This window comes from Balearica regulorum, chromosome 3 (assembly GCF_011004875.1).
Source record: "Balearica regulorum gibbericeps isolate bBalReg1 chromosome 3, bBalReg1.pri, whole genome shotgun sequence".
Lineage (NCBI taxonomy): Eukaryota > Metazoa > Chordata > Aves > Gruiformes > Gruidae > Balearica > Balearica regulorum.
Genome location: NC_046186.1, coordinates 48429362 through 48450759, shown reverse-complemented (window position 1 = coordinate 48450759; position 21398 = coordinate 48429362). Strand labels below are relative to the sequence as shown.

Below are 21398 nucleotides of genomic sequence, written 5' to 3'. Positions count from 1 at the left end.
GCTGGTCCTGTCACTTGGCACCACTGAAAAGAGCCTGGATCCTTCACCTTTGTACCCTCCCTTCAATTATTTATACACATTAATAAGATTCCCACTGAACCTTCTCCAGATTGAACAGTCCCAGCTCTCCCAGCCTTTCCTCGTAGGAGAGATGCACCAGTCCCTTAACTATCTTTGTGGACAGCCTCTTCATCATCTTTGTCCACCAGGACCCCCAGGTCCTTCTCTGCCAAGCTGCTTTCCAGCCAACTGAGCAAACTCTTCAAGAACATAAGGTCAGATTCTAAGCAGTACAAGATACACCTTACAGGTGTAAGACCTGTAGTATAGCTAGGAGACCACTGGTACAGCTGCCAAAAAACAAGTATGTAAAAAGATATAGCTTTCTAAATTTTAAAGATTATTCTACCTTATAAAAAGCATAATAAAGTTGAAATGGTAATAATTTTACCTGTGGCCCTGAAACAAAGTTAATCTCAAACTGTGTCTACCCACCTATCGACAGCTGGCAAAAATAAAATGGCAATGTAGAAGTGGTGGTATTTAATCACAGGCTGTGCTTATAAACATGATGCTCTGTTTCAGTTCTTAACCCTTCACAACTCCTAGTCAATAGAAACTGTAGTGAGAAATGACTCTTATCTGTAGCGGCCAGGCAGATGGTTGTGTAGCTTTTTTTCTGGATGTGGTCTGGTTGTAGAAACTAGCTATTTTAATCCAAAAAGGTAAACCAGTTTCTGTGTGTAGTGAATATCCAAACGGTAAAAATCCGAAGACTCCTATTTAGCGTGTCAGCCCCTACCCACTGCATTAAACTCACTGGAGGCAATGACAGCATGTGCAAGATTTACTTTGTGAAGAAGGGCTTTCATTTGCAAAAGGATTAACCTGTTCATGGATGGAAAATATGACTTTGTTCTTTCCTTCAGCATGGATAGGAATTCAAAAGTCTTGCTTTACTTAGCCAGTGTAGACAGTTTACACAGGAAAAGTAAGAAAAAAAAAATCAACGATCAAATATTAGAGCATATTTATCAACCTAAGAAGTACAGTTAGTTGAATGACAGTGGCTAAGCAAGGAAAAGACAATGCTTTGCTGCAGGGAAGGATTTACTGATCCAGAAAACCACTTTAGTAATGTTTTTTTCTCATAAGAAAGGAACAACAAATAATTAAGTTTGTAATTTTAACTCAGTTGCCTTCCTGAAGATTAACATTTTGCAAAAATAGAAGGAAATAAACTAAACCAGGATAAAACAGGTGTGCTGGTTTTGGCTGTGATAGAGTTAATTTTCTTAATAATAGCTAGTATGGGGCAATGTTTTGGATTTGTGCTGAAACCAATGTTGATACTATAGAGATGTTTGTTGACTGCTGAGCAGTGCTCACACAGAGCCAAGGCCTTTGGTGCTTCTCACCCCACCCCACCAGTGAGGAGGCTGGGGGTGCACAAGGAGCTGGGAAAGGACGCAGCCGGGACAGCTGACCTAGACTGGCCAAAGGGATATTCCATACCATATAACATTGTGTTCTATATATAACTGGGGAAGCTAGCTGGGAGGTGGATCATGGCTTGGGAACTAGCTGGGCATCAGCTTTAGGTGGTGAGCAATTGTACTGGGCATCACTTGTTTAGTACTTTCTGTTGTTGTTGGTATTATTATTAATTATTATTATTATTATTATTATTATTATTATTATCTGTCCTATTTATCTCAACCCATGAGTTTTACTTTTTTTCCCTTTTCGATTCTTTCCCATACCCCTTTACGGGGCAGGAGTAAGCAAACAGCTGTGTGATCATTTTAGCTGCCTGCTGGGTGAAACCACAACAGGGAACAGGGAAACGACTTTGGAGATCTGACACATCTTTCAAAACATTACTTATAAGTAGGACACAGCATACAGTGCAAATTGAACTAGTACAGACAATCCCATCTTTTCTTATTATTTGACCTCTGCTATTAAACTGGTGGTAAACATTGTTAAAAGTAAAGCACACAAATTCCCTAAGAGTCACCTCTGAGTAATTTTCCAGCACTATTATGCAAATAATACTTTCTGCTCATTGTGGTTTGTATTTGCGATATATGCAGGCTGAAGAACATCGGGGCTGAGTCATCTGCTTAAGAGGATCACACTATAAATGTGATGGATTGTAACATTTTGCAGAGCACAAAAGGTAATTGCGTGAAGTCAATTAGGAAAGTAGGAGGGCTCAGTGGAGAAGAGGGGAGCAATCTGTAAACTACTGTGACATCTTTTTTGGCTAGACTTTCCAAAACAGCTTAGTAGGCCATCTAGCCTTAGAATTTAAGGGATAATGGGAAGCAGTTTCTTTGAAAATTCTGGTCTGTGTACCTATGAAAAAAATTGAAGGTCTGTTATTGTAGAGGGAGGAATGCAATTTTCAGAACAATGTAGGTTGTAAACAAATGAATTCCTTAGAAATGTGAGATGTTTTAAATGTTATTAAAAACAAGAGTTTATTGAATGTAGAGTCATTCATTACAATAGTTGCTGTACTTGCAAATTAAAACCACTACTCCTTGCCTTGTTAAAATGTATTTAGAGAGCATCTCCCTGTAATAAGTCCGTTCTCTTTGGTTAGGTCGAACAGTCACCATGCTGTTATTAGTTTCTTTACTTTCCTGTCCAAAATAGTATGCCAATTGCTTAAGCAGTCCTGGTTTTCCTCAGCATGTTTATAATTAAAACATGGCTGGGATCACCAAAAGAAAATCATTACTTGAACTCCCTAGAACTTCCCTTAAGGATATTCTTAGCATGTTTCTAATTAGAGAAAAAAGACAACATGTGACATCCTGCTACTTTCATCTCACATTTTAGAGGTATTGCTTTACACTAGCTGATTCTCTGAGTTTTAATTTTGAAAAGCACTGTCTTAGCACTGTCTTTTTCATAATCTATAAATCAAATGCTTAATGTTAAAAAGTAGTTGCAGAAGACCTTAGGACACCTGGATGACAAGCTAACAAAAAAACGCAACAAAAAAGCCTTAGGGGATAGTCACTACAGGTCATTAAGTGTCACCCTGTATTTTGAAAACTTTAATGAGGACACAAAATGGCACGGGACTCTGCTGCCCAAATAACAAGTGAACTGGCAAGGAGCCATATGACAGCTGAACTGAGCAAAGGAAAGCATCAATCTTTAAGCTTAAATTGAAAAGTAATTTTATTCTAAGGATTAAAGGTATCCTTTTTTATCCAAAAGGATTTAAGGCATGAGTGCGTCATCAACAGAAAGGAAGTGCTTTGTCTTACTGTTTGTATGTGGAAAGCTTACTTGGTTCTTCGCTACAAGACAACGTGAAATAATGTGAAAAATGGCCTCTTAATTCTTCATTTCAGAAGACTGCTGAAGTTATGGATAATTTTAAGCATAAGAACAGTCTGCACTCATAACGTTACATACATATTCGGAGTTTTTGAGTGGCGCTGACACTGGAGAAAATGTTCCTTGTTTTCATTTTCTTATTAAAATATTGATCTTGATAAGAGGAAAAAAACCCCAAGCCCCAATTCTGAGTACACTCAGTCCTGGCACAACAGAATTTTTAGTGCTTTTTAGTAATGGTTATTTGCAAACTGAAAGTCACAGTGCCTGTATGAGGAAAAGGGAATTCTGAACAATAAGCCTTACTGTACTTATTTATGAATAACAATATCGTCATTGAAAAATTCCTACGCCAAGTCTGCTTATGGCTCAAAGATTAGCTAAATTGTTAAATAAGATTAGATCTGAGAATAATAATCAGCCCATGCATAAGAAATTTTAGGGTTGGAAATCGTACATTTGTGAATAAAATTTGGCTACATTCTCTGCTGCTTTAGGTTCATTTTTAAGTAATAAATATATATCACAAGAGAATTAGGCCCCAGTTTTTTTCCATTATGTATTTCAGCATTTAGCCCTTGGTAATTTTAATCCTCAACTGTTAAGGGATTCATCTGCATTATTATTATCATTGTTGCCACTGCTACCACAATTGTTACTATTATTTTTATTTCTTATTGAGACTTCTTTTTGTTAGTGTGTGTGTGTATATATATATATATATAACTGGTAACCCATTCCAATAAGCTAGTTATAGATACAATTCTTTCATGTAGTTACAAGTGCCACAGAACAAAAGCCAAATATTTAATTCTAGCTACTTAGTAAGATTTTCAAAGTTTCAGCACAAAACCCTCAGAGTTCATTGGAGTTTTTTTTACAATTCCCATAGAATTCAACATGGAAAAGGACTCTGTAAATGTAAACGACTTCCTGCCAAATCTATATCATTATATCCTTAACTGTTTTTACAAATCTGTGCTAAAGTACAGTAGGTCCATATTCTCTGACTTTTTTGGTAACGTTTGTGTATCTGAAATCTAAAGCAGTTCCTATGGGCAAAAATCATCAATCTTTGTATAGGGTGAACTTCCACTGGTTTAGTTGAAGCTTGACATTAGTTGAAGCTGCAGGATTTAATCTCCTGTACTAAATAGTCATTAATAGAAGCATACATTTTTTTTTTCCTTGACATTACCCATTAATGTGAAAGAAGGAGTGAAGAGAGAATATAAAAAACCATCTTCTCGCTGAAGTGAAAGTAGCAGCTAAGAAGCTGGACTCTGGATTTCTGTGTAAGTCAGTATTAGAACAAAATCAATAGAAAATTATATCTCAGACAAAATCTTGAATAGAAAAAAGCTAGTAGATTTTTATGTTAGTTGTGTAATGACATACAACTGTACACGTGTAAGAAGACACAGTTGTTCAAAAATATTTCAGAACACTAGAAAACACAATTCTCTACTGTCTCATATTTTCTTACTATAAAAGTATGACCTGCTGTAATCTTATTTTAAATTAAATCACATTTTCACAACAGTTTCTGTAGTCCTTTGGCTTTGTGAGACATATCACTATTGTCCTGTCAAACAACCCATTTCTGTGATTCCCTCCAGCCCCCACTCCCCCCAAGTCCAAAGGAAATACAGCTGAGGAGAAATTATCATCAGGTAGGTACAGAGCTGGATTTGTCCTTGGCCAATTCTGTTCCTCTTTTTTGCTAATGACTTGGATAGTGGAAAAGATGGCACATTATGTGTTATGTCTGACATCAAACTGGGAGGATTACCACCTCCTTCAAGGGCTGGTTCAGATTTCAGTTACACCTTGACAAAAGAGAGCAGAAAGGGCTACACTTTATCAAGGATAAATCAAATGCACAAATGGGGAATGGCTGGCTAAGGCAAAATATGGGAGCAAAGGGTCTCTCACAAACTATATACGAGTCAGTGTCATGGATGCAGAGTGGTACATTTGTCTCAAACCTTCTTCCCCACTTATTGAATAAAGCCCATCTCTCTCAAGCTGTGATGATTATTCAGTCTGCACAATTACCTGGTCTAGCTGAAAGAAACATGGAGATAATCCCAAAGTTAAGGCAATATATCAGAGGGGTAATAAGGTGAGCTGTTGTGCTTATCTCTTTGTGTCTGTCATCACATGCTAACTGCTTTTTTACTTGAATGAACTTGTTTATATTTTGCCTGAAAATCTTTTCTTGGCACTAAAAATGACTTCAGGATAAATACTGGTGAATATCGGCTATGTCTACTGCAGTGCATCCAATCTACCCTAGACCTTTCCTAGACACTGAGGTCTACACTTGTGCATCCAAACTTCCTTATGCCAGAGCAGTGTAGCTCCGACTAAACTAAGAGTGGGTGCCTGGCCTGTCTCAAACTGTGCCCTAGAACTGCATGGGATAATGGCAGGTAGTATGGGACCAAATTCCTCCTGGTAGACCAGGGAGACCAGTCGGCATGGCTGTGTAACAGTACTGGCAATTGTATCCAAGCGTCCGGCAGTATTCCTGGGTGTTGCTTCATGTACAGGGGTACACTGCTCCTAACAAGTTTGGGTTCTCATGCCACAGGGGGTAGAAAACATAATTAGGGTTTACTAAATACTCTCAGAAGATCACCAGTCCTTTGTAGTTTCAGGAGTCCTTAGGAATCTGCAGAGTACACCTCCTCTAAGCCGAGAGGCTGGTAATCCAAGTTGCCAAGTGAGTGGTAAAAAGTGTCCTTTGTGGGACGTTAGTCAGATCCTATTGAAAAACATTCTGAAAATGAAATGAGGATCTGAGAATGGACAACACTGTGGACTTGTTACGGTTAACTTTAAGTTGCTGTTGAAAAATATGTAAACCCTGGTAATTTTGATATATATTACTAGAAATATGAGAGAGCATGAGTAACTTGGTGAGGGTTGGTAAGGCTTCAAAAAGAATACTTTTCCCACTGCTTGGTTAATGGTCTTAAAATAAGATGTAACCAAAATGCATCAGATTCCAGGAGAGAGCCCAAAGACAGTACAGGGATTTAAAAGATATGATCTATGAGGAAAGCTTGAAATAAGAGTATTTGTTCAGTCTAGGGAAGAGGAGGCTGAGTCATGAAATGATCTTGTGTTTAAAGGCTGTTATAAAAAGATAGTGAGCAATTGTTCTCTGTCTCTGCTGAACAAGGACAAGATGGAATTAACTCCATTTGGACCAAGGAGCATTTAAACTGACTACTAGGAAGCTGTTGCTGTTAGGATGGTAAAGGCTTAAACAGTCTGTCTATCTAGAGAACGTTTTCTCACCGGCTGGCTATAAGAATTGTAAGCAAACAGCTCTCTCAGTCTTCCCTTGATCTGGCCTCACTTGATGAAGCTGATTGATGCTCTGGCCTCCTTTCTGATCACTTGTATGTCTGTGATTTGATGGTAAAAATCTCACATTCATTCCCACTCAGAAGTATGGGAACAGGAATAGGCTCCTTTTAGCCTCTCTCTCTCTCCCCCTTATGCTGCTGTATGAGAAATCCTTGTAGAATTAGTGGTTTGCAGGTCATAAAAGGACATTTATTGCCTGCAAATTGCAACTGATTCAGAGTAACTCTACTGCAATCATGAGGCACTTTGTAGTAGCAAAAGCAGTGCTTGAATCCCCGGATAAATTCAGCTGAATTGCAGTTTAAATATTGAAGGTATTATTGGCAGTTCATTGCTGCTAATTCAGAAAGTATAAATATTTTTGCAGTCTGACATTGCACAAGGTAAATTGCAGTCTAAAATGCTTTCTAGAAGGGATCTGTTGCTTGAGGTTTAATTGGATCCTGGGGTTTGTAAATATAGTGGCTGGTCTGTGCTACTTTGATTCAGCTGAAGAGAGTTAGGTTTACGATTATCTCACTGTGACCAATAAGACCAGCCATTTATTTTCAATTACGTCATGCTGCTCAGTTTTATGCCTTCAGGTTGCCAATATTAACAGCTAAATATTATTTCATTTAATAGGAACTATTATCGATTTTTGCTTTTGTGGATGCGTGGGAAAGGGACAACACAGTTCTAGATTTTTAGACATAACAGGGCTTTATTCATTGAGGCACTACATTCATAGGAAGAATTGTTCTACCAAACTTTTGCAAAACTTCAGCAAAAGTTGCTGGTATTTTTAGGACTGTAACAAAATAGCAAACCAGGATTTTCAAAAATTTCTGGCCAAAGATGCTACAGTCTTCATAATTAGATTGTGTCATTCTGGCTAACAAGTTTCTCTTACTAGACCTCTATATTTTGAAAGGAAGGAAAATGGCTCTACTTTGACGTTATCAAAACACAAGCAAGCTCTGCAACAGGTTGCTATACTGATCATCTGCACTGACTTGTGCTTGGAAAGGCTGCAGCAAAAGAAAACCTCTGGAGTAATAACTTCTCTTCCTTTTCTTTTTTTTTTTTTTTTTTTAATATATATATGGACTTCCACTCTGATATCAGGTTAATTGGGTGAGGCACTGTTCATTCTGAGATAATTTACTGCCTCAGCTGCATTATCAAGCCACTGTTTTGACTGATAGTTTTCTGCTGTTCAAAGTGCCCTCTAGCGAGCTCTACCCTTACATACTGATCCCTAGTTTAAAGGGTTTGAGGAAACTCAAAAGACTGACCTTCTTCATAAAGCTCAGCAAATCTTTACTATCCATAGGAAAGCACTGCATATCAATTATGGAAAAATGTTAAAAAAGGAACATTGAAACTGCAGAGCTGTCTGTAAATACTTGGAGAACATCACTGATCTCATTTACTGTTAACGGTGCTTTCATGAGTCAGTACATAATGTAGGCAGAAATGTCTAATTTAACATTGTCTCATCAGGTTGTGGCAAGCCATCCTGATGACATCATTAAAACACAGTGATCTTTATCTGGCCTGAAGGTTAAATTCCTCAATCACCTAAAATAATTCTGTGCTGCCTAAAAGCCCTTGGACATGTTGTGAACTTATAAGACAAAGGTTACAGAGGTAGTTTTGCCACCTCTGGTGTTCAGCTCCTACTATGATGTACAGAGGAGGGAAGAAAGCATGGACCATTGGTGAGGGATGGAGGGATGCTTGGAGGAAGAGGGCTCTGCTGTGGCTGATTCTTGTTTCCAATGCCTTTTTCAGCAGGGGTAATCTCTGTTCATCCTAAGATAAAAGCAAAATTTCCTGATGGGGACACTTGCTTCCTTGGTCTTAATATGATCCAATAACTTTTAGTATCAACTGGTTCCTCAAGGCTTTGAACCAACACAGCAGATAACAATAAACAATCCGGCCAACTGTAGTTAGTTACTTTTTCCACATTGGTCCCAGTTATGATACATTTGTGCATAAATTTGGCATTTCAGATACTGAAACCAAGATAATTTGGGTCTCACAAAGTATTATTGATATTGCCATCTAGGCATTGCTGGCCTTGCCAGAATCTGCTAGTCCTAATATTCCCCTCCACTATCTGTGAAGTTCAACCATTTTTCACTTAACTCTCCCTTAATGATCTGCCAAACCCAGATGTCCCTCTTGGAACTATCTGCAACTTTTGTCAGCTTCTTACATTGGTCTCCGGCACGTCCAGCAATTTCTCATGTCATGTCCAGTAGTTTTCCACGTCCTGTTCAGATAGCTTCAGCTCAGGGCAGGGCCTTGCCAACTGCCTAGTCTTTTGCCTGCTGGCCTAACGTGGACATACTGAATATGATACATCTCCTGAGTAGCCAGTATGCATCTCTTTCTGTGGAAATGAAGAAGAAAATGGATGGGATTAGAAGAAAAAGAAAGGGCATATATACAGGGAATCTGGCTTTCAAGCCAGAAAACGAGGCAAGGAAATTGTGTTTTCTGCTATAGGCTCAGACTTCCTGGCATCAAAATTCACACTGAGTCACAGGAAAGACTCTTAGTAGAGTCTAACATGTTTCTACCTCACAGTATCTTTAATTTAGTTCTCTTATTTCAAATACACAGATTATATCTACTGCTTATATAAAAATGGCTGCTCTTCAGCAGGATGCCCAAAGTTCAGTGGGAAGGTGTTGGTAAACCTTACAGCATTTTAAAGGGTTAAGCATAAGAAAAAAAAAGAAAAAAGGAAAAAGGAAAAAAAAAAAAGAAAAAAGAAAGACAAATTGAAAAAGGAGGCCTTGCTATCTAATGGAGCAGAACTAAGATCTGTTGATGTTCTTAATAGTAAAATTTTGTTATAAGCTATTTTGTATATGTGCTGGTTTTGGTTGGGATAGAGTTAATTTTCTTCATAGTAACTACTATGAGGCTATGTTTTGGATTTGTGTTGAAAACAGTGTTGATACTATAGACATGTTTTCATTATTGCTGAACAGTACTTACACAGCCTCAAGGCCTTTTCTGCTTCTCACCCCACCCCACCAGCGAGTAGGCTGGGGGTGCACAAGAAGCTGGGAGGGGACACAGCTAGTACAGCTGACCCCAACTGAATAAAGGGATATTCCATACCATATGATGTCATCCTCAGCATATAAGGGGCTGGGGGAAGAAGAAGGAAGGGGTGGATGTTAGGAGTGATGGCGTTTGTCTTCCCAAACAACCGTTAGGCATGATGGAGCCCTGCTTTCCTGGAGATGGCTGAACACCTGCCTGCCCATGGGAAGTGGTGAGTGAATTCCTCATTTTGTTTTGCTTGCACACGCGGCTTTTGCTTTACTTATTAAACTGTCTTTATCTGAACCCTCAAGTTTTCCCACTTTCAGTCTTCTAATTCTCTCCCCCATCCCACCAGCGGGGGGGAGTGAGCGAGCAGCTGTGTCGTGCTTAGCTGTCGGCTGTAATATACCCTGACAGTATATTACAGTATTTTAAATTCTACCTATTTGTGTATGCCAAACTCAATATTGGAATAGTAAGTTACCTGAGTTTTTCAGTAAGAAAAACATACTTGTTCAGGAACTTTTCTGTGTTAAGACTTTATGAAAAGTGTGTCAACAACACTCTGACCTTACACATTTAACTTGTCCCTCCACAGAATCCTTCATCCAGCACAAGAGAAGACGACGACACAGTACAGGTGGGATCATCTGTGCAGGAATACACTGTATGGGAGCCAATATACATCTGAGACTTCATAATGGTTTATATAACTCTTTTTTTCCCAAATCAGTACTCTTTCAAGCTACAAGTGATACCAACACGTGTAAGCTTAAGTATATATTTTTCAGGGAGGGTACGCTTGTATGGCGTTCACTCTTGGTTATCTCATGGGCGATGACCACCACTCAGAGCAGGTGAAAAGGGAATCAAATACATCATCTTTCACAAGTGTGGTGTATCTATTTCTTTAATATCTTTCCTTATACTTCTTCCCTGCACAGAGGCCACCTGAAACAATGGCAAGGCCAATCATATTTTCTCAATCATACTCAATCATATTTTCTATTAGCACAAAGCATTATATGCTCAAAGCTTGTATGTTTTTGTCAGTAATGGGTTGAAGCATCTAAAGACAACTGAAGATGCTGCTTTTCCTAGGAACTCTGTCTCTCCTGTACTTTAGATCATTCTATGTCTGGTGGTAGAAAAGGCTCTGTAAAATCTCTACGTGCACTACCTTCAAATTCCCTTCCAAGGCTGATACCTGTTTTGCTACTCAATTTTAATAACATTGTGGTAGATTAATACAGAATTTCACAGAACTAAACAAAAACAGAGATGCATTGTAATTTGGTATAGTCAAAATGCAACCGATTACCAAAAGATTGCTTCAATTTTAAATTCCTCTAGTCTTAGTACTATTTCCTATTTGCTTTTTCACTGCTTAAAACAGAAGCTCTTCAGGTCACATGCGTTTTCATATTTATATACTCACTGTCACACAGAGAATGCTAGCAGAAACAATAATAAAATATAACATTGCCCAGAAAAACATGTGCAATAATTCATCAAAGGCAGCAGAGATATGTTACCCACAAAGTAAAGCCTCTAAATCTACAGAGAACTTTGTAGAACTGGACAGATATCTTTTGAAGGTTATAAAGGTTTTACCATGGCAAACAGTTAAACAGTTCTGCTCTATGGCAAGTGTGATAACCCATTAAAATGTACTTCATAAAATATGATCTCACAAGTAGCAAAAAAAAGACTAGAAACCAATATAAGAAGATGTTTTGGTTGCATTCTTTGAAGGATTTCCTGGTTTCTCTCTTCCTGAGATTTCATGTCAAACTGTTATTAATACACTGAGCCTATGAGTTTTGATGGCATAACCATTGATTCTACACTGAGAGACATGCTTGCATCCTGACTTTCTGTTTCCTTGAATCTGACATACAGAAATCAGTTTATGAAGTACTGTAGTATAATAATGCAATAATAAGGAAAAAGGATGATGTGGATGTACATTGCCTTAACTATTTTAGAATAACACAGGGACTTGTGACGAGGTGTGGGGGAGCCGTATCTACTGGCTGTGTCAAGACTGATGGATTTAGCCCATACAGTTCCATTCCTACCGTCCGCCCAAAGGAACCAGCTGACACAGGTGTGCATAGAGAAGCTCATGTGTCTGCTGTTTGCACTGTGTTTCTGTTTTCTCTCAATTTCACCATATTCTTCAAATTAAAGTACTTTAATTGCACGTAGCTCCAAGGCTTCATAAAAACCAAAGTATAAGCATGAAGGGACTCTAAGAAGTAGCAATAAAAGAATGTCGTCTTGAAAACGTACATCCAAAGTATATTCAGCTTTTTGAAATCTTCACTGTGTATCCATGTTCCTTTCCAGTATAGAGTAACACAGGCAGTTTCTTTTCTTTCAACTTATTTTTTCAAATTTCGCCATATCAGATTTATGTATTTCTTTAAAAAAATTAATCTTTAAGTTACTTATTGATATATTTGTATACTTGTAAATTATTTTATTAAGCAAAATAGAACTGGAGAAATGCCTCTTTTGAATATGCATATTAATATCTGACTTCAAATATGATCCTAAAAGTCAATGAGAGAAAATATTTTACTTTCTTTTTGTATATGAAGAAATACAAAGTAATTATAATGTATATTACAATTTTTTCTTACTTAAAATTTCTAACATGGAGAAGAAAAAAAAAAATCACCACGTTGCTTAGAGTGTTTCAGAAACTACCATGCACCGGAAACTTGGTCAAGTAGTGGACCAGACTGTCCAGTGAGGTTTCTTCACTTTGTGATTTTGTGCCTGCCAGGAACTTCAGATGTATTATTTTTCAGAACTCTATTCCCACATTTCTTGAACATATGTCAGCGAATATAACTACTTTATGGACTTGTGTGCATTTAATGTTCCTTAAAATCAATCTTTAAATACATACACATATATACATACATGGAAAGATGAAATGAATGCATTTTTTCATTAAATATTGCTGTAATAGACATTTAAAAAATCCCAACAGCCTCGGTAAATGTTTTCCTGGGCTTACAGGAGAATAAAGAAAATCTTTGTGAGGTTAAACATCATTGTTTCTTATATGAAGGCATAGTTTCAAATAGAATCTCTTTTTGAGAAGGTCATGAGTTTTATTGCAAGTGGACAGAGACTCAGCTGACTGAAGTTTTTCAGACAGTATTTCTAGAACTTAATGAGCTACATCAAGGGACAATGGAGAGTTGTGATATGACTTCTCTGACTGAGTAGAACCTCATTAAGCAGTTAAATGATTTTTTATCATCATGTGTTTTGAAACTGAAGATGAGTAAGTTCTATCAGGAGAGTGCAGGGGCCCCCTTCCCTTGCGAAGAATTTTTGAAATTAAATCTGCATGGATCTGCTGTCCAGAAAGTGTCTGGCAGGTTATGACTTGTCTAGATTCTACCACGTGAATTTAAATCAGTAGCACGCACTGTGAAATTGAGCATGGCATGGGACTGCACTGTTCAGCCCTTATTTTTTAAAGAAGAAGGTAAGCGGAGGTCAGATGGTGCTAATTTTGCTGTCTGTTTTCTATGTATTTGTGCAGGCTAAGGCACTGAAGCTGAAGACACCCTGAGTGCTTGCACGGAGCAGGGAGGAACCAGCTTCCACAGGGTGGGGAACCAACCTTTCCTCCTAGACACAGATGGTTTTGGATAGTTATGTAGAGTGTTGGACTGATCTTTGCAGTTCCATAAGGAAGTCTCATGGTTCAGCCTTTTGTGAGCTACTTGATTCTAAACCTGTGATTGTCACAGGCATTTTTACTTGTATGATTTACCTTTTTAGTTTTGTTTACTTTAAATGATTCCACTCCTGATTTTGATTTTTGCTATTCCTCTATTAGAAATTATTTCAGATTAAGTTACTCTGCTAGGCACTCCAGTAGTATACATAAGTTGCAGTCCATGTTTGACAGGAATCATCTGGGACTAAATAAAAGGCTTTGCATCTGAAAATAGTGCCTAAGATGGGAAGACTTCTGACTCTGAAGAATTGCCTATCAAAGTTGTCAAGTGGTTAGATCTGATTTATTTCTCAAATACTATCTTTATGTGAATTAACTGATTTGCTTCAGTATTCAAATTATCCAATGTCATTTTAAGTGTAGTGAAGCACATCATTAATAAATTGTTTGTGAATATGTCCTAAATGAAAGTACGTCCATCTAGCTATTACAAAGTGGACCCACTTCTCATCTTCTTCATCCAGGTATATTTGCTCTCCTTTAATGTTTAGCCTCTCTCTGAGTCCACAGGCCCAAAATGCTTCATTTGTATTTTGGAGGACTCAGTTCTCAGAAACTGTGGGGTAACTGTGATAGGAAAAGCATAGTAATCAAAATTAAGTCTTACCACTACAGACATATCTTTATGTTGTACTTTGTATTGTCCAACTATAATGACATTTCTACACATTTACTGCAGGACTATTGACTTTCCTCTTGCTGTTGAGCTCTGACAGGGTCCTGAGGGCACTAACAGGCTTTGACAGCCTTGCCCAGCCTCACATGGGACCCCCCCTCCTGCCCACGGCCCCTGGCCTTGCCTGAGCTGCGCTGCAGGTGTGCTAATCTCCAGCCCCATCTTCTGCTCCTGGGGGTACCTGGGACCTGCTGCACCACCTTGCCATGTCCAGGACCCTGCTACCAGCCCCCGGTCACTAACCGCCGGTCATTATACGGGCCTTCACAGCAGAAACTTGTGAACAGACTTGTGGGTGTCTGAGCCAGCAATCTTTTAACTTGTACAATTCTGCACCCATATAACATGTTCCTGGTCTATACGATTCTCCTAACAAGTGTTACATGCACAGTCTCTGGCAGAACGTAAATCAGACTATGGATTTTCTTGTTTAAACTGCTCTTGAGCAAATTGTTACTTTGTGAAGGGCTTTTGATGCATCTAGGTGCAAAAGATATGCAGAGAAATGAGTTTTCGTTTGTCCAGAAACCCTCACTGCTTTTGAAGATGGGGCCCATATTACAGAGATGTAGGAAATTGAAGGACTTTATTCAGGAGCTTGAATATGCAGTTGCTGTTTTACCCACTGCTTTGTTTACTTACATGCTCATGTACATGCAGCCAGATCTATCAGCTATTAAAAAATATTCTTATTTATCTTCTGCCATCTATCACCTCTTTCTTCTTTGTGTTCAGATTACTCTAAATAATAGATGGAATAACATTAAGCTATCTTGTAGGGATGCTTTCCTTGTCAGAAATAGAAGCAAATTCTTTGCTTGCCGTACAAGGGTTTGTTTGCCACTTGTAGCAGCATTGCACCTATGAGCCACATGAAAGAAAAAGACATGTTTCTGCCAAAAATACAGCGACCTCCCCTCCTCTCCTTCCCCCAATGTATGCTAGTTTTTACCAATATATGTATTAATAATATTTTAGTGGAGACATTGGATTTTCCATGGATTTAATTATAAATTGCTACCTCCTAATTTATTGCTGACCGGGAAAACTTCCACCTAAAAGAATAACGTATCTCAGGTTGCTCTGTAATAGAAAGTTCCCAGCCATCTCAGGGCTGAAGAACAATGGTAATCTGACAACCAAACAGCCCTGTGACAAGCAAAACCTGCTCCACGAGAAAGCTTGGTAAACCTTGTGAAAGGTTTATATGACAAATTGCAGCATTTCAGCTCACAGAAAATTCAGTTTGTAGAGTGTTCTCGGGTACCCATCGCAGTGTTTTCTCCAGAGATGTTGAAGGGAGATTGAAGACCTGTTTGGTTGTACCTTGTTTGTATTGCATTAATCCCATGCTTCAGGACACCAGTGGGAACAGGAAGATTATTTTTTTCCTTGTTTGACACTTACCCAGCTTTTCTTCTCCTTTGTCCCATTTTTCTTCCTCTGATGCACCAGAGGTGGTTGCATCTGTGGACAGAACACCAGCTGGGGTGCAGGGGTGTGACCAACAACAGAAAAACATTTGAAGGGCTTGGCTGGTAAATACTGTTCAGATGATAAGAATTAAGAGTATTACTGATTTAAAGTCATAAAGGAATTCTCTTCATATGATATAGGTATGCCTGGGAGAGGAGATAAGATCTTTTAAGAAATATGTTGCCCCATTATTTAATAAATTGCCTGCTATTGTAGTCATTTATGAAATTTGTAATGCTGACTGTGCTCTTTCTGTGGCACGACGTTTGGGATTACAACGTGGCATGACGTATGTTTGTTTTAGGGTATTTGTGAGCGTTTTGTGGCACGAGTAGGCTTCTTGGAAATCATTCTCAACTTGTCACTGATTGTATTACAGGATGTTTTGATTAAGTGATGTAAGTGACCTTTCTCCAGGTCTCTGTCTTAATTGGGGGGTTTTGTTGCAAAAAAAAGCCAATAAAGAAATGTAGATTTTTTTAATGAAGAGTGCTCCATTTTCTTTGATATGTCTATTTGGGTACTGACAATGAGTAAATGAAACATGTGATAATTAAATCCATATCATCATACAAGAGGACACATGTATGGAGTTAAGAGTTCAGAAGAGTGCAGATTATCTGCTTACACATATAATAGTTGTGCAACTTCTGGTGTAAAATGTGAAGAGCGTGACTTCTACTGCTTCTTCGGTGATGCCTTCTTAATGTAAGAATTTATCTGTTTTGAAGAGCAGGAGGAATACTTGAAAATATTTAATTTTATAATTAAAGTTCTTAAATAATATACATTATATTTACCCCTTAAAGAATAAGTCCAGAATAGACACTGGTTCAGATGAAGGGATTCTTATAATTTTATCAAAGTAAAACTAACAGATGTTGCTAGAAATATTTTGTTAAATAAACAGCATGATAAACTGAATTATGCACTGCACAGAGGAAAATTATAACCTCAGAAATGATGCTGTTTCCCATTTTGGTATTCCATTTTAAAATTTTTTCCTAATAGTAGCTTTTAACCATTAATAAGCACATTAGGTAGAACTAACATTTGAAAAAGTTCCTATTAGAAATTGAAGACAAAATGGAAATTTCTGCATAAGGCTCTTTCTCCCTCTCCTCTTAACATCAATTCCCTCTAATTTATTGGGCAAGGCAGAAGATAACCTCACCTGCCTGGTCATGCAGGCACACACATAAACATCTATCTAAAGTCAATGGAAACTAAGTAAAAGCTTGCGCAGCATTTCTCTTGAAACAGCAGCTGCTTCTCTTTGCTTCTTTTTTTTGTCAAACTGATGAAGCAAAGAATTGCTTTTTGCCAATTGACCATACAGAAATTAAGTATCAGTATACTTTTGTATAGTTTTTTTAAAGTATGATTTGAAAAACCTGCTATTAATTAAGAGACAGATTCCCCCCAGCACAGTAAGTGAGCTTCAGTGTTATGAATCACGTAGGAATATGTGAAGGAATATAAACATATCATTTCCTTCTCCTTTCATCATCCTGTGAATGTCTTCTTGTAGTAAGAAGGAATTTCTGTGCTTTAGATTAGATTGGGACGAGAGGGTGGGGGGAAGAATACCTGCTCATATTCCAGTAATTAAGCTGCTGTAGCAGCTGAATGTAGTTCCCTTGTTTATGTTCCCCAATGGCTTTCTAACAGCCTTTTAATTCATTAAAACTAGGTTCAGAAAAGATGTTAGTCTTAAAAGATTTACTTTAGGGACACCTTGCAATGGAACATAATTTTCATATCCATGCACAAGGACAATACCTTGGCTAAGATACCACACATTAAAAAAACCAAAAACAACAGAATAGAAGAACCTTATCAGAATCAGTATGATACTTAACATTGAAAGTTATTGTAAGTATTTTTATATTTTAAAACTGAAAAAAAAAAAAAAAAACCAAACCCAAAGAAATTAGAGGAGGAAAAAGCAGAATGTTTTGCTCATAGTGTAAAGGAAAGCGTATGCTATTTGCCCATTAATTGATCTATTTAGACCAAAAGCTTTTGCCTGTTGACCACATTCCTATCCTTCCAATTCACTGTCCCTCATGATGTCTAGGTACCATTCACACCCATGAGAATTGCAGTGTTAAAAAGCTAGTGAAAAAGAAGAGATGTATTTCCAAAGAGAAGGCGGCTTTATTTGGGTTTGGAACCTAGGAACAACTGAAACTGTGCAATTGAGAAATTTTGCAAGATGATGCTTGCAGAAAAATTCATACACCTCTACAGGAACTTCAGACTTTTTCTGAAATAGCAAGTCTTAGAGAAAATTGTAAGAAAAGAGCTTTTCCCAGGCTATGAGGACTCACCTCAAAGTGCTCTTCTTTACCCCCTCTGAGGGAGACATTGCTGTGCAAATGGCTGTGTGTTGCACTCTAAGGTAACAGAGATCAAGCAGAGAACTGCAGAGGTCTGCTAAATAGACTTTCACGCCTGCCTGCATACCCTGCCAGTATGGATGACGTTCCCCTTGCTAGAGGGCTCTTAAAGAGGATTTTTAAAAGTTTTCTCATATGTTGAATAGAAGTCTGTGTTTGTGTCAAGAGGAAATTATTGACTGAATTCTTGATCGTGACCCTTTTGGCTGGTGTCAAACATGCGGCAGAAGAGTGAGGCTAGGATGTAACATTAAATTTCTATTTACTCAGGCATCTTCATGCTTGGGGTAAACATCAGTATGAATTCTAACTAATGCATTGCTGTGACTCACTGTGAGGCAGACATAACGTTCATAAAATTTAATTTGTAACATTTTATGCTCTGCTTCTTCCAATTTCTTCTCTCCTTTTCCCACAATTAGTAAAGATCACATGGGGTTTTTTTGGAAAGGAATACATGATTTTCTTATGCATTAAAAATACCCGCCATCCTGTCTGGGTAAGCTGATGTGCTGTGGCATTTTGGAGCAGTCTGGAAAAAATAAGGGACAAATAAGGTCAACAAAAAACATCAGACATTATGAAAAATTAATCATTATTGTATGAGTCTCCTTGCCTATCTATTATGTCAAACCTTGTATGACCCAATGAACCCATGAAAATCTCAGTGTGTTACAAATTTTGTAAAAAGAACCTGCGTATGCTGTTTGATCTTCTTCCATGTTTTAATCATAATACATATAAAATAGCTACAGAACTATGAATTAGGAAGTCATCATTAGATCCATGGATCCATTATTGGGGTTTTATTACTAGAGATGATTTATTTGTGGGGACTATTAGGAAAATTAGTACTGTAGTGCACTAGCTGTACTAGCTTTTTCTAGTTTGCTCAAAGCTTCTGTTTTAATCAGAAAATACAGGTGCTCCTTACCCATCTAATGGCACTCATGCTGTCTGGCTATGCTTAAGTATTTCCAAGAATATACAGTCGCTCCAGGAACAGATGTCCTGGCCATGTCCATGCACTATCGATAAGAATGATTTCTTTGTGGCCCCAGTGATCTAAGAGAGAAGCTGAAGAATTAGGGACACTCGACATGCACGGGACTGACTGTCCCAACCCCTTTTGCTGCCTTTGCCACCACCGGGAGCCTCTGCCACGCACTCGCCCAGGTGCTGCGAGTTTCCAGAGCAGCAAGATGAGAGAAGACGCATTACCTGAGAGCAACACAGTAGAGGGAGGCTCGGGATGTTTAAGGTGCTGATAAGTGGGGCAAGTGAGGACTAACACATGCTCAAAATAAGTGATGACAACGATGATGATGATGATGAAGTACACAAACTTGAATAAACCAAGACAGAATAGACAGAATGAGGTGAAGTTGGGGGCCAAAACATACCTAACGCAGTCGTTGCTGCGGGTGGGCAGGCAGTTGTTGCAGAGCACTGCTTTTGTGACTGCAGGCTGCTTAGCTGAAACACTGCTAACCTTTCTGAGGCCTTGAGAAATTAGTTACTTGTATTAAACTTATATAAAGTTCCCCAGAACTGTCCTTTTCCCCTGGGCAGCAAGGAGTCTCTAAATTACTTCTCAGAGCTGTGCCAGGAAATGCTTTTAAATGTTGGAAAGTACACCAGATATTTCCTAAAAGCTTTTCTGCTTATTTAACTCCTGGTTCACCCACCTTAGCTACAGAAGAAAGATTGCAGGTTTTTAATTTTCTCCCGACACATGCAGGAAAGATGTTTTAATAATATTGATTAGCATGAATTGATTTAAGGCTTCAGTCAAACACCGCTTTTTTTTTTTTTTTTTTAATTGCTAGTTCTTATTAAGATAAAAAGCTCTGTAAACCTCCTCCCTAAATTATCCAACCACCATATGCTGAGAGAAACAGCATTTATGCAAACTGTTTTCTCAGGAAAGAAAAAAAAGCAAGTCAAAGTACAATAAGCAACAACAAAAAAACTTGTTCAGGGTCACAGATTCATTTTTTTTCTCCTAATTCCCCATGTTATGGATATTATACTTGTGTTTTTTTGGATGTAATGTGTTGCTAGTATATGTACACAAAATTTTTAAAATAAGTATGGAAAGTACAGGATTGTTGTGTGAAACAGAAGCTCGCTAATCATTAATTAGCACTACTAAAGTTAGAAAGCGCTAAAGCTTCTGTCAGAATCAGATTCATTCTTGCCAGCTCTCGTGGTTTTAATGCAGTAAATGTCTTTTCTTGAAGGCCTGCCATAAGTTCAGTGATTACACCAGAATTTCAACTTTCATTTAAAAAATTGCAAGTTTAGGTGTCTTGTAGTTAAGCAAAGAAGCTTGAAAATGTGAATTAAATATAACCTGGTATGAAATTAAAGCATCTCATAATCTTTAATACATGCTCTTTATTTCTGAATATTAGAGAGCCAAACATTCTCAGCTGGGGAAGGAAAGCTTCTGTTTTGGCATGAAAGGGCTTCAGAGTGTCCTTTTTGTCCCAAATTTGATTTCTTGCTGGTTGGTCTTTTTGCTGTCATAGTCATTGTCATCTCTTAGTCTTAGCTCACTGTTAAGTACAAATAAGTCAGATGATACCAGTCCGTATTTCTCTAGTACAGTGCTTGTTTCCCCTGTGAACTAGCCAGAGAGTATATCAGCCTAATACTTTTATTTTCTGGCAAGCATGGTTCATAATGTGAATACATTGGAGGTACTTGTCTCCATTTTCTTTTTTCCACTGCAACTCAGTAATGATTTCTTTATAAATAGTGTAAAAATTGACTCTCTGTATTCATCACATGATTTCTTCTATTTAATAATTGTATTTAAAAAAAAAAAACAATTAGAAGGGAGAATGTGAGCTAATTTGGGAACACTAGTAGGGAAATGTAATCTTTTTTTCCCTATCGCTGCCTACATTGCTTCAAAGCTGTTGTGAAACTGGAGTCCCCCAGAGCATTCTGCATAACAATTTTGTGAAGCTAATTCCTTGACATTTTCTGTGAATTTAATCAATATTCTCAGATGAAACAAAAGCAAGCTGTCATGCTTATTTATACTCGTGAAAATAAGGGTCAAGTTTGGCTAAATTCATTTTCCTCGTGTAGTACTTTACAAATGAGATGCCCCACCAAGCTATAGTGTTTGTGGAGCAGGGCTCTGCTCAGACCAAGGCTATCATCCTAACCCTCCTCTACATTCAAAATTATACTGTAGAAAACAAAATGTGCTCTGTCTTAGAGACATGCTGTCCATCTAGTCATTTAGTAACCCAGTTAATTTGGGTGT

General features: G+C 38.0%; 1 long non-coding RNA gene across 2 annotated transcripts; it reads left to right on the top strand.

The window, feature by feature from the left end:
• Positions 1-9844: 9844 nt before the first annotated feature.
• LOC142601262 (uncharacterized) lies at positions 9845-16200 on the top strand. 2 transcript variants are annotated; one of them, XR_012834865.1, is made up of 3 exons: positions 9845-10021; positions 10391-10459; positions 13361-16200. It is a non-coding gene; the product is annotated as an uncharacterized LOC142601262 (long non-coding RNA). The 2 variants fall into 2 exon arrangements; XR_012834864.1 differs by having other exon boundaries at positions 10391-10495.
• Positions 16201-21398: the final 5198 nt, after the last annotated feature.